We start from the raw sequence: 13,872 nt of genomic DNA, 5'->3' as shown, positions 1-13,872 counted from the left end.
TTCCATTTACAGGAGCATCAAAAAGAATAAAATACTTAGAATTAAATTTAACCAATGATGTGAAAGATTGTGCACTAAAAACTATAAAAATTGATGAAAGCAATCAAGGACACACATAAATGGAAAGACATCTCATGTTCACGAATGAAAAAAAATTTGTTAAAATATGCATCCTGTCTACCACTCAGAGAAATCTACAGATTCAATGCAACCTCTATCAAATTTCCAATGGCATTTTTCTTTATTTTATTTTATGTTCTGGGATACATGTGCAGCATGTGCAGGTTTGTTACGTGGGTAAACGTGTGCCGTGATGATTTGCTGCACCTATCAACCCATCACCTAGGTATTATGCATTAGCTATGTATCCTGATGCTCTCCCTCCCCCTGTCTCCCTGACAGGCCCCAGTGTGTGTTGTTACCCTCCCTGTGTTTATGTGTTCTTATTGCTCTGCCCCTACTTATGAGTGAGAACATGCAGTGTTTGGTTTTCTGTTCCTGTGTTTGTTTGCTGAGGATGATGGCTTCCAGCTTCACACATGTCCCTGCAAAGGACATGATCTCATTCCTTTTTATGGCTGCACAGTATTCCATGGTGTATGTGTACCACATTTTCTTTATCCAGTCTATCATTATGGGCATTTGGGTTGATTTCATGTCTTTGCTATTGTGACTAGTGCTGCAATGAAATACATGTTCATGTATCTTTATAATAGAATAATTTACATTCCTGTGGGTATATACCCAGTAATGGGGTTGCTGGATCAAGTGGTATTTCTTGTTCTAGATCCTTAAGGAATTGTCACACTGTCTTTCACAATGATTGAACTAATCTACATTCCCATCAACAGTGTAAAAACATTCCTAATATCTCCACAGCCTTCCAAGCATCTGTTCTTTCTTGACTTTTTAATAATCACCATTCTGACTGGTGTGAGGTAGTATCTCACTGTGGTTTTGATTTGCATTTCTCTAATGATCAATGATGTTGAGCTTTTTAAAATATGTTTGTGGTCACATAAATGTCTTCTTTTGAGAACTGTGTTCATGTCCTTTCCCTGATTTTTGATGGGGTTGTTTTTAATTGTAAATTTCTTTTTTTTATTATTATACTTTAAGTTCTAGGGTACATGTGCACAACGTGCAGGTTTGTTACATATGTATACTTGTGCCATGTTGGTGTGCTGCACCCATCAACTCGTCAGCACCGATCAACTCATCATTTACATCAGGTATAACTCCCAATGCCATCCCTCCCCCCTACCCCCTCCCCATAATAGGCCCCAGTGTGTGATGTTCCCCTTCCCGAGTCCAAGTGATCTCATTGTTCAATTCCCACCTATGAGTGAGAACATGTGGTGTTTGGTTTTCTGTTCTTGCGATAGTTTGCTGAGAATGATGGTTTCCAGCTGCATCCATGTCCCTACAAAGGACACAAACTCATCCCTTTGTATGGCTGCATAGTATTCCATGGTGTATATGTGCCACATTTTCTTAATCCAGTCTGTCACTGATGGACATTTGGGTTGATTCCAAGTCTTTGCTATTGTGAATAGTGCCACAATAAACATATGTGTGCATGTGTCTTTATAGCAGCATGATTTATGATCCTTTAGGTATATACCCAGTAATGGGATGGCTGGGTCATATGGTATTTCTAGTTCTAGATCCTTGAAGAATCGCCATACTGTTTTCCACAATGGTTGAACTAGTTTACAATCCCACCAACAGTGTAAAAGTGTTCCTATTTCTCCACATCCTCTCCAGCACCTGTTGTTTCCTGACTTTTTAATGACTGCCTTTCTAACTGGTGTGAGATGGTATCTCATTGTGGTTTTGATTTGCATTTCTCTGATGGCCAGTGATGATGAGCATTTTTTCATGTGTCTGTTGGCTGTATGAATGTCTTCTTTTGAGAAATGTCTGTTCATATCCTTTGCCCACTTTTTGATGGGGTTGTTTTTTTCTTGTAAATTTGTTTGAGTTCTTTGTAGGTTCTGGATATTAGCCCTTTGTCAGATGAGTAGATTACAAAAATTTTCTCCCATTCTATAGGTTGCCTGTTCACTCTGATGGTAGTTTCTTCTGCTGTGCAGAAGCTCTATAGTTAAATGAGATCCCATTTGTCAATTTTGACTTTTGTTGCTGTTGCTTTTGGTGTTTTAGACATGAAGTCCTTGCCCATGCCTATGTCCTGAATGGTATTACCTAGGTTTTCCTCAAGGGTTTTTATGGTATTAGGTCTAACATTTAAGTCTCTAATCCATCTTGAATTAATTTTCATATAAGGAGTAAGGAAAGGATCCAGTTTCAGCTTTCTACTTATGGCTAGCCAATTTTCCCAGCACCATTTATTAAATAGGGAATCCTTTCCCCATTTCTTGTTTCTCTCAGGTTTGTCAAAGATAGATGGCTGTAGATGTGTGGTATTATTTCTGAGGACTCTGTTCTATTCCATTGGTCTATATCTCTGTTTTGGTACCAGTACCATGCTGTTTTGGTTACTGTAGCCTTGTAGTATAGTTTGAAGTCAGGTAGCGTGATGCCTCCAGCTTTGTTCTTTTGACTTAGGATTGTCTTGGCAATGCGAGCTCTTTTTTGGTTCCATATGAACTTTAAAGCAGTTTTTTCCAATTCTGTGAAAAAAATCATTGGTAGCTTGATGGGGATGGTATAGAATCTATAAATTACCTTGGGCAGTATGGCCATTTTCATGATATTGATTCTTCCTATCCATGAGCATGGCATGTTCTTCCATTTGTTTGTGTCCTCTTTGATTTCACTGAGCAGTGGTTTGTAGTTCTCCTTGAAGAGGTCCTTTACATCCCTTGTAAGTTGGATTCCTAGGTATTTTATTCTCTTTGAAGCAATTGTGAATGGAAATTCATTCATGATTTGGCTCTCTGTTTGTCTGTTACTGGTGTACAAGAATGCTTGTGATTTTTGCACATTCATTTTGTATCCTGAGACTTTGCTGAAGTTGCTTATCAGCTTAAGGAGATTTTGGGCTGAGACAATGGGGTTATCAGCTTAAGGAGATTTTGGGCTGAGACAATCATGTCATCTGCAAACAGGGACAATTTGACTTCTTCTTTTCCTAACTGAATACCCTTGATTTCTTTCTCTTGCCTCATTGCCCTAGCCAGAACTTCCAACACTATGTTGAATAGGAGTGGTGAGAGAGGGCATCCCTGTCTTGTGCCAGTTTTCAAAGGGAATTTTTCCAGTTTTTGCCCATTCAGTATGATATTGGCTGTGGGTTTGTCATAAATAGCTCTTATTGTTTTGAGATACGTTCCATCAATACCTAATTTATTGAGAGTTTTTAGCATGAAGGGCTGTTGAATTTTGTCAAAGGCCTTTTCTGCATCTATTGAGATAATCATGTGGTTTTTGTCTTTGGTTCTGTTTATATGCTGGATTACGTTTATTGATTTGCATATGTTGAACCAGCCTTGCATCCCAGGGATGAAGCCCACTTGATCATGGTGGATAAGCTTTTTGATGTGCTGCTGGATCCGGCTTGCCAGTATTTTATTGAGGATTTTTGCTCAATGTTCATCAGGGATATTGGTCTAAAATTCTCTTTTTTTGCTGTGTCTTTGTCAGGCTTTCATATCAGGATGATGTTGACCTCATAAAATGAGTTAGGGAGGATTCCCTCTTTTTCTATTGATTGAAATAGTTTCAGAAGGAATGGTACCAGCTCCTCCTTGTACCTCTGGTAGAATTCAGCTGTGAATCCGTCTGGTCCTGGACTTTTTTTGGTTGGTAGGTTATTAATTATTGCCTCAATTTCAAAGCCTGCTATTGGTCTATTCAGGGATTCAACTTTTTCCTGGTTTAGTCTTGGGAGAGTGTAAGTGTCCAGGAAATTATCCATTTCTTCTAGATTTTCTAGTTTATTTGCATAGAGGTGTTTATAGTATTCTCTGATGGTAGTTTGTATTTCTGTGGGGTCAGTGGTGACATCCCCTTTATCATTTTTTATTGCGTCTATTTGATTCTTCTCTCTTTTCTTCTTTATTAGTCATGCTAGCAGTCTATCAATTTTGTTGATCTTTTCAAAAAACCAGCTCCTGGATTCATTGATTTTTTGGAGGGTTTTTTGTGTCTCTGTCTCTTTCAGTTCTGCTCTGATCTTAGTTATTTCTTGCCTTCTGCTAGCTTTTGAATGTGTTTGCTCTTGCTTCTCTAATTCTTTTAATTGTGATGTTAGAGTGTCAATTTTAGATCTTTCCTGCTTTCTCTTGTGGGCATTTAGTGCTATAAATTTCCCTCTACACACTGCTTTAAATGTGTCCCAGAGATTCTGATACGTTGTATCTTTGTTCTCATTGGTTTCAAAGAACATCTTTATTTCTGCCTTCATTTCTTTATGTACCCAGTAGTCATTCAGGAGCAGGTTGTTCAGTTTCCATGTAGTTGAGCGGTTTTGATTGAGTTTCTTAGTCCTGAGTTCTAGTTTGATTGCACTGTGGTCTGAGAGACTGTTTGTTATAATTTCTGTTCTTGTACATTTGCTGAGGAGTGCTTTACTTCCAATTATGTGGTCAATTTTGGAATAAGTGCGATGTGGTGCTGAGAAGAATGTATATTCTGTTGATTTGGGGTGGAGAGTTCTGTAGATGTCTATCAGGTCTGCTTGGTGCAGAGATGAGTTCAATTCCTGGATATCCTTGTTAACTTTCTGTCTCATTGATCTGTCTAATGTTGACAGTGGAGTGTTGAAGTCTCCCATTATTATTGTATGGGAGTCTAAGTCTCTTTGTAAGTCTCTAAGGACTTGCTTTATGAATCTGGGTGCTCCTGTATTGGGTGCATATATATTTAGGATAGTTAGCTCTTCCTGTTGAATTGATCCCTTTACCATTATATAATGGCCTTCTTTGTCTCTTTTGATCTTTGATGGTTTAAAGTCTGTTTTATCAGAGACTAGAATTGCAACCCCTGCTTTTTTTTTGTTCTCCATTTGCTTAGTAGATCTTCCTCCATCCCTTTATTTTGAGCCTATGTGTGTCTCTGAATGTGAGATGGGTCTCCTGAATAAAGCAAACGGATGGGTCTTGACTCTTTTCCAATTTGCCAGTCTGTGTCTTTTAATTGGACCATTTATTCCATTTACATTTAAGGTTAATATTGTTATGTGTGAACTTGATCCTGTCATTATGATATTAGCTGGTTATTTTGCTCGTTAGTTGATGCAGTTTCTTCGTAGCCTAAATGGTCTTTACATTTTGGCATGTTTTTGCAATGGCTGGTACTGGTTGTTCCTTTCCATGTTTAGTGCTTCCTTCAGGATCTCTTGTAGGGCAGGCCTGGTGGTGATTTCTTTAAGTTTCTTGTAGATTCTGGATATTAGACCTTTGTCAGATGGGTAGATTGCAAATATTTTCTCCCATTGTGTAGGCTGCCTGTTTTCTCTAATGATAGTTTCTTTTGCTGTGCAGAAGCTCTTTAGTTTAATTAGATCCCATTTGTCAATTTTGGCTTTTGTTGCAATTGCTTTTGATGATTTTATCATAAAACCTTTGCCTATGCCTATGTCTTGAATGCTATTGCATAGATTACCTTCTAGGGTTTTTATGGTTTTGAGTTTCACATTTAAGTCTTCAATACATTGTCAGTTAATTTTTGTATAAGATGTAAGGAAAAGGTCCAGTTTCAGTCTTCTGCATATGACTAGTCAGTTTTCTCAGCACCATTTATTAAACAGGGAATCATTTCCCCATTGTTTTTTGTCAAGTTTGCTGAAAATCAGATGAATGTAGATGTGTGGTCTTATTTCTGAGATCTCTATTCTGTTCCATTGGTCTAAATGTCTGTTTTGCTACCAGTACCACACTGTTTTGGTTACTGTAGCCTTGTAGTATAATTTGAAGTCCTTTAGTATGATACCTCCAGTTTTGTGCTTTTTGCTTAGGATTGTCTTGGCTATGAGGGCTCTTTTTTGGTTCCACATGAATTTTAAAGTAGTTTTTACTAACTAATTTTAATGTAGTTTTTACTAAGAAGAATGTCAATGGTAGTTTGATGGGAATAGCACTGAATCTATAAATTACTTAGGGTGGTATGCCCATTTTCACAATATTGATTCTTCTTATTCATGAGCATGGAATGTTCCTCCATCTGTCTGTGTCCTCTCTTACTTTCCTGAGCAGTGGTTTCTAGTTGTCCTTGAAGAGGTCCTTCACAGACTTTGTTAACTTTACTCCTAGGTATTTTCTTTTCTTTATAGCAATTGTGAATGGAAGTTCATTCGTGATTTGACTCTCTGCTTGTCTAATATTCGTCTATTGGAATGCTTGTGATTTCTGCACATTCATTTTGTATGTTGAGACTGCTGAAGTTGCTTATCAGCTTAAGGAACTTTTGGACTGAGACGATGGGGTTTTCTAGATATAGGATCACGTTATTTGCAAAGAAAGATAATTTGACTTCCTCTCTTCCTATGTGAATACCCTTTATTTATTTCTCTTGCTTGATTGCCCTGGCCAGAACTTCCAATACTATGTTGAATAGGAGTAGTGAGAGAGGCATCCTTGTCTTGTGCCAGTTTTCAAAGAAAATGCTTCCACCTTTTGCCCATTCAGTATGATATTGGCTATGGATATGTCATAAATTGTGAGATATGTTCAATCAATACCTAGTTTATTTTGAGCTTTTAACATGAAGGGATGCTGAATTTTATTGCAGGCCTTTTCTGCATCTATTGATATGATCATGTGATTTTTGTCATTGATCCTGTTTATGTGATAAACTACGTTTATTGATTTGCATATGTTGAACCAGTCTTGCATCCCAGGACCAAACCAACTTGATCGTGGTGGATAAGCTTTTTGATATGCTGCTGAATTCAGTTCGCCAGAATTTTACTGAGGATTTTAACACTGGTGTTCATCAGGGATATTGACCTGAGGTTTTCTTTTTTTGTGTGTCTCTGCTAGGTGTAGGTATCAGGATGATGCTGGCCTCATAAAATGGGTTAGGGAGAAGTCCCTCCTTTTCAATGGTTTGGGATAGTTTCAGAAGGAATGGTACCAGCTCCTTTTTGTACTTCTGGTAGAATTCAGCTGTAAATCCATGTGGTTTTGGGTGTTTTATGGTTGGTAGGCTATTTATTACTGCCTCAATTTCAGAAGTTGTTATTGATCTATTCAAGGATTCAGCTTCTTCCTGGTTTAGTATTGGGAAGGTATACGTGTCCAGGAATTTATCCATTTCCTCTAGATTTCCTAGCTTATTTGCATAGAGGTGTTTATAGTATTCTCTGATGGTTGTTTGTTTTTCTTTGGGGTCAGTGGTGATATTCCCTTTATCATTTTTTATTGTGTCTATTTGATTTATCTCTCTTTTCCTCCTTACTAACCTAGCTAGTGGTCTATTCATTGATTTTTTGGTAGGGTTTTTTTAATGTCTCTATCTCCTTTAGTTCCACTCTAATCTTAGTTATTACTTGTCTTCTGCTAGCTTTTGGATTTGTTTGCCCTTGCTTCTCTAGTTCTTTTAGTTGTTAGGTGTCAGTGTTAGGTGTCAATGTCAGATCTTTCTAGCTGTCTGATGTGGCATTTAGTGTTATAAATTTCCCTTGTAACACTGCTTTAGCCACTCCAGAGATTCTGGTATGTTGTCTCTTTTTTCTCATTGGTTTCAATGAACTTCTTGATTTCTGCCTCAATTTCTTTATTTACCCAGGAGTCATTCAGAAGCAGGTTGTTTAATTTCCATGAAGTTGTGTGGTTTTGAGTCCGTTTATTAATCTTGAGTTCTAATTTGATTGCACTGTGGTCTGAGAGACTGTTTGTTATGATTTCAGTTTTTTTTTTTTTCTGTATTTGCTGAGGAGTGTTTTACTTCCAATTACATAACTGATTTTAAAGTACGTGCCATGTAGCACGGAGAGGAATGTATATTCTGTTGTTTTGGGGTGGAGAGTTCTGTAGATATCTATCAGGTCCTCTTGATCCAGAGCTGAGTCCAAGTTCTGAATATCCTTGTTAATTTTCTGTGTTGATGATCAGTCTAATATTGACAGTGGGGTGTTTAAGTCTCCCATTAATATTATGTGGGAGTCTAAGTCTATTTGTAGATCTTCAAGAACTTGTTTTATGAATCTGGGTGCTGCTGTATTGGGTGCATCTATATTTAGGATAGTTAACTCTTCTTGTTGAATTGATCCCTCTACCATTATGTAATGCCCTTCTTTGTCTTTTTAAATTTTTGTTGGTTTAAAGTCTGTTTTGTCAGAAATTAGGTATGCGACCCCTGCTTTTTTCTACTTTCCATTTGCTTGGTAAATTTTCCTCCATCCCTTTATTTTGAGCCTATGCATCTTTGCACATGAGATGGGCCTCTTGAATACAGCACACAGATGGGTCTTGATTATTTATCCAACTTGACAATTTGTGTCTTTCCATTGGTGCATTTAGCCCATTTACATTTAAGGTTAGTATTACTATGTGTGAATTTGACCCTGTCATCATGATGCTAGCTGGTTATTTTGCACACTAGTTGAGGCTATTTCTTCATCGTATCATTGGTCTTTGTATTTCAGTGTGTTTTTGCAGTAGCTGGTACCAGTTTTTCCTTTCCATATTTATTGCTTCCTTCAGGAGCTCTTGCAAGGCAGACCTGGTGGTGACAAATTCCCCCAGCATTTGCTTGTCTGGAAAGAATTTTATTTCTTCTTCACTTATGAAGCTCAGTCTGGCTGGATATAAAATTCTGAGTTGAAAATTATTTTCTTTAACAATGTTGAATATTGGCCCCCACTCTCTTCTGGCTTGTAGGGCTTCTGCTGAGAGGTCCACTGTTAGTCTGATAGGCTTCCCTTTGTATGTGACATGGCCTTTCTCTCTGGCTGCCCTTAACATTTTTTTCCTTCATTTTGACCTAGGAGATTCTGATGATTATGTGTCTTGGGGTTGATCCTCTCATGGAGTATCTTACTGGGGCTCTCCGTATTTCCTGAATTTGAATGTTGGCCTGTCTTTCTAGGTTGGGGAAGTTCTCCTGGATGATATCCTGAAGTTGTGTTCCACTTGGTTCCATTTTCCCTGTCTCTTCCAGGTACTCCAATCAGTCGTAGCTTTGGTCTTTTTACACAGTCTCATATTTCTCAGAGGTTTTGTTCATTCCTTTTCATTCTTTTTCCTCTAATCTTGCCTGCCCGCCTTATTTCAGCAAGATAGTCTTTAAGTTCTAATATTCTTTCTTCCACTTAATTGATTCAGCTGTTGATATTTGTGTTTGCATCACAAAGTTCTTGTGCTGTGTTCTTCAGCTCCATGAGGTCATTTATGTTTCTTGCTAAACTGGTTATATGGAAAACAGTGTAGAGGCCCCTCAAAAAATTAAAAATAGAACTGCTATGTGATCTAACACTTCCATTTCTGGGTATATATAAAAAAAATAAATCACTATTTTAAAGAGATAACTGCCCTGCTTTGTAAATTGTAGCATCATTCACCATAGCCAAGATATAGAAACTAGAAACCACTTAAGTGCCTGTCAACAAATCAATGGATAAAGAATGTGGTTAAGCATCCCTAAAGCAATAATCCAAACTCTGAAATACTCCAAAATTAACAATTTTTGGGTGCTGACATGACAGCACAAGTGGAAAATTCCACACCTGACCTGTGATAGCTTCCAGTCAAAACTTTGTTTTATGCACAAAATTATTTAAAATATTCTATAAAATTTCCTTCAGGTTATGTGTACAGGGTATATATAAAACATAAATGAACTTTGCGTTTGGACTTGGGACCCATCCTCAAGATATTTCATTATATTTATGTGAATATTTCAAAACTTGAAAATATTCAAAATTCAAAACACTTCTGCTCCCAAGCACTCCCATTCCAGATAAGAGATACTAAACCTGTGTGTGTGTGTGTGTGTGTGTGTGTGTGTGTGTGTGTGTGTATGTAATATTATTTAGGCTTAACAAAATGAAATCCTGCTATTTGAGACAACATAAATAAATCTGAAGGGCATTATGGTAGGGGAAATAAGCCAGACACAAAAAAACAAATAAATACTTCATGATCTCACTTATATGTGGAATCTGTAAAAGTCAAACTTACCAAAACAGAGAGTGGAATGGTGGTTACCAGAGGCTGGGGATTGTGGGAAAATAGGAAGATGTTCATCCAGGGGCATAAATTTTCAGTTATATGATGAATAAGTTCTGGATATCTAATGTATAGCATGGTGACATTAGTTAATAATGTATTATATATTTGAAATTTGCTAAGAAATTACACCTTAAATATTCTCACCAAAAAAGGTAACTATGCAAGATGATGGATATGTTAATTAGCTTGATTGTGGTGATTATTTCACAATGCATATATCAAAGCATTATGTTGTATACCTTAAACATACACATTTTTTATTTATCAATCAATGATACCTCAATAAATCTGGGAAAAAAGAGTAAAGCCACAGAATGGAAAATATTTTTTCAATGTATATTATTTGAGAAAACACTTGTATCCAGAACTTTGAAAGAACTCCTACAATGCAATAATAAAAAGACACACAATCCAATAAAAATTAGCCAAAGATCTAGACATCTCACAAAATAAACTATATGAATGACCGATGAGTACTTGAAAAGGTGCTCAACCTCATTAATTATCAGAGAAATACAAATTAAAGCCACAATTAGTATATATTTTACAATCACAAGAAGACTGACAACACTGAATAGGTGCAGATATAGCAATTCTTAAGGAAATGATGTGAGCTTTACTCACCTCTGTGCCCCTAGTAATTAGTATTATACTTGTAAATAGGAGGATGTAAAATAATTATTCAATAGATAGATGGATGGATGAACATAGGGAGAAAAGGTGGCAGGGGAGAGAGTCTCAGAGAGCAAAAATCAGAGCAGCAGAAAAGAGGAGAGGAAAAACAGAGATAAGAATAATTAAAATTAGGTGGCTCCTTAAGTAAAAGTTACACAGCCTTTGAATTGTACAGTATAAAATTAAAACACATTTGGAAGACAGAACAATTATCAAATCAATTTCTCTTTAACAAAATCTGAAACCATTTTAAAATTAATTACTGAAAAATACAGGATGTTCTTTTATGCAACCACTTTGGCAGAACCCGAAATACAAACAATTCTATATTCCATAAATTTAAAAAGAGAAACATAAAACTGAGTTTCTAGTTCAGCTTCAAATTTTTTTAGTAGACCTTACTGTTTTGACAAATTATTCCTATGAAGTTGTCTGCTCATTAAACATGTTCAGCCATCACTACTAATATTAAAGGACCAAGTTTATTCAGATCTATGTTTGCTACATGCTCCTTAAATTTACCTTTTTATAAATTTAGTATCCAAATCACAGAGGACTCAGTATAATTTTAAAATACCATTTGAATAAAAAATTTATATTTGCTGGATAATTCAAGTTTCTAGATGTAAAATTTTACATTGATACCATAAGAGTAAACTGGTCTTTATACTAAACCTTGCTCTATGTTGAATAAGATCCAGTTTGTTACCTGATACCACAGTTCACCTTTTAACCATCAGTGCCATGGCTTTCCTTTAAATTCCCACCACTGTATCCAGCTGCTGCTCTACCCACAGGTGGGGTCTGAAATTAATCTTGTTATTAAAAGTAAGAAGTCTTAAATATAAGTCATGGATACCCAGATATCCTATATATTCATTATATTCTTCTAAATGTTTGAAATGAAGTGAGATTGACAAGTAAACACAAAACCAAAAGCATATCATATTCTCACAGTCTGCCCTCCAAGAAAACTGGGAAGTTAGAGGAATGTATCTTCATATTGAATTAATATTTATTGAATATATTTCATACATCCCACCCTCAGAATTCCCTGTTGATTCTCAGAAATACCCATGTGTGGTCACAAGCTTAACCATTTTTATCACTCTTCACTCCAGACTTTTGTTCTCAGTTTTCCCAATAAAAATGTTCATTCATCATTCCCCAGTGTTTTCTTCTCTGCCAGATTTTATGCTGTATAATAGGATAAAGAAATTTACACAGATAAACAAATAGTTAACCAAGTAGTGTTTCCTCTTCCATATGATATTTTAACATTGACACACGGCCCTCTAGAGACAATGCACATAGTACCAGCGATACTGGCTGTTCCACAAATCAGGCCTCTGTTGTTGGCCTCCACAATGCTACTTAGTCTCCCCTTAGAACATATACACAACAGAAAAGTCACCTTTGAAGTAAAGCAGTGTTTGTCCACTTGGCTTCAACATTTTAAAGGCAAAGCAACCATGGTGCCTTTACCATTTTCCCAAGGAAGTAATCCAGCACTCCGGTTGATGTGAAAAGCCTTTGTATTTGGCACCACCACTGTGTAGTAAAGGGTAATCTCAGAAGTCCCAGGTTGTCTAAATCCTACACATTCCAAAGGTTCTTAGGACTGACCTTTGATAGGGTCCTGTGAAATAACTTCTAAACCCTTGGAATATGCTGCCTGATTAAATGTCTTTGTATACCCAGAGCCTTGGGACACATCAGATAGAATATGCTAACAGTGTGATTTATCATGAACATCTGGGGCCCTGGGCCACACTGAATCAGTTTGATGAGGACAGAGAGATGCTGGAGACTGAGTAGCTAAGGTCAGTTATGCTTTGCATGCTTAAATGGCTGACATCCAATAAAACCCTGGCAATCAAGTCTTGGATGAGCAATCCTGTTTAACAACACTTTTCTCATATTGTCACACATGGTTGCTGGGAAAATTAAGTGCTGTCTGTGTCCCTCCAGTGGGAGGGGACAACTGGAAGAATACACCTATTTCTTGTGGACTCTGCCCTATGCATCTTTACCTTTTATTGATTTTTATCTGTATCCTTTTATTGTAATGTATGATGATGATAACTATAACAGCTTTTGTAAGTTCTGTCAGTCCTTCTAGTGAATCATCCCATTGAAGGGTGATCATGGGGACCCCCAACATGACGATGTTTTCTTGTTTCATTCACACAAAAGATAAAATCGTTTTCTGTTCCTAAGTTTATATATATATATATAAATACACACACACATATATACACACACACACACACAAATAGACACACATATACCAGGATATATAGTTATATTTAAGCACATATATACATACACACACCAGATATGAAATTAATTTGCCACTATAACCAACCATTTGACAGACTTTAGGTTGTCTAAATCCTACACAGGATTTAGGCAAGAAAAAGCAAGTGTGAAAATGAGAGTTATTTATATTCAGACAAATGATACACAAGTCTACACAACAGCCCAAAGGCAAAATACTGGTAGCTCCGGGAAGAAGACAAATTAGACTGACATTTTTAATTAAAACTGCTCTGCTTCCTGGAATGCATAGATTTTTTTTCATCTCTCTCTCACCAAAGACAAGAGCCACATATTTTTAAGAGCATTTCTAAAATAAAAAATACAAAAATTAAATTTGAGCATCTATTAAAGTGCATTACTTTACATTTATTGGGTTTCTCCTGATATTCATACCATAAATGGAATTTTCATAACTAATATATCTGCCCATAAAAAGAAAAGCTGATGGCAGAAAGGTAAATAAATTTTTAACTGAGTTTTTACTTCCCGGCATTTTTTAACACTTACAGCTATTTCTTCATCCAAAGCTAGTACAAAATGTTCTCTTTGTCCATAGAGAAAAATATAAAATCCAAGCAATGAGAAGAGAAAATAGAAGCAAAATCAACAGAATATCCTGAAATTCCTACCTCTCCTGGATCTCATGGGCCTAAGAATATTGTGCTGGCCATGGTAAAGTGACACAGATGCAGTCTTATCTTCTGGTGCATTTTTTTTTCTCCTTCTTTTCAAGCTT

The sequence above is a fragment of the Macaca mulatta genome, chromosome X, assembly GCF_049350105.2.
Source record: "Macaca mulatta isolate MMU2019108-1 chromosome X, T2T-MMU8v2.0, whole genome shotgun sequence".
Lineage (NCBI taxonomy): Eukaryota > Metazoa > Chordata > Mammalia > Primates > Cercopithecidae > Macaca > Macaca mulatta.
Note: the sequence above shows the minus strand (reverse complement) of the source record.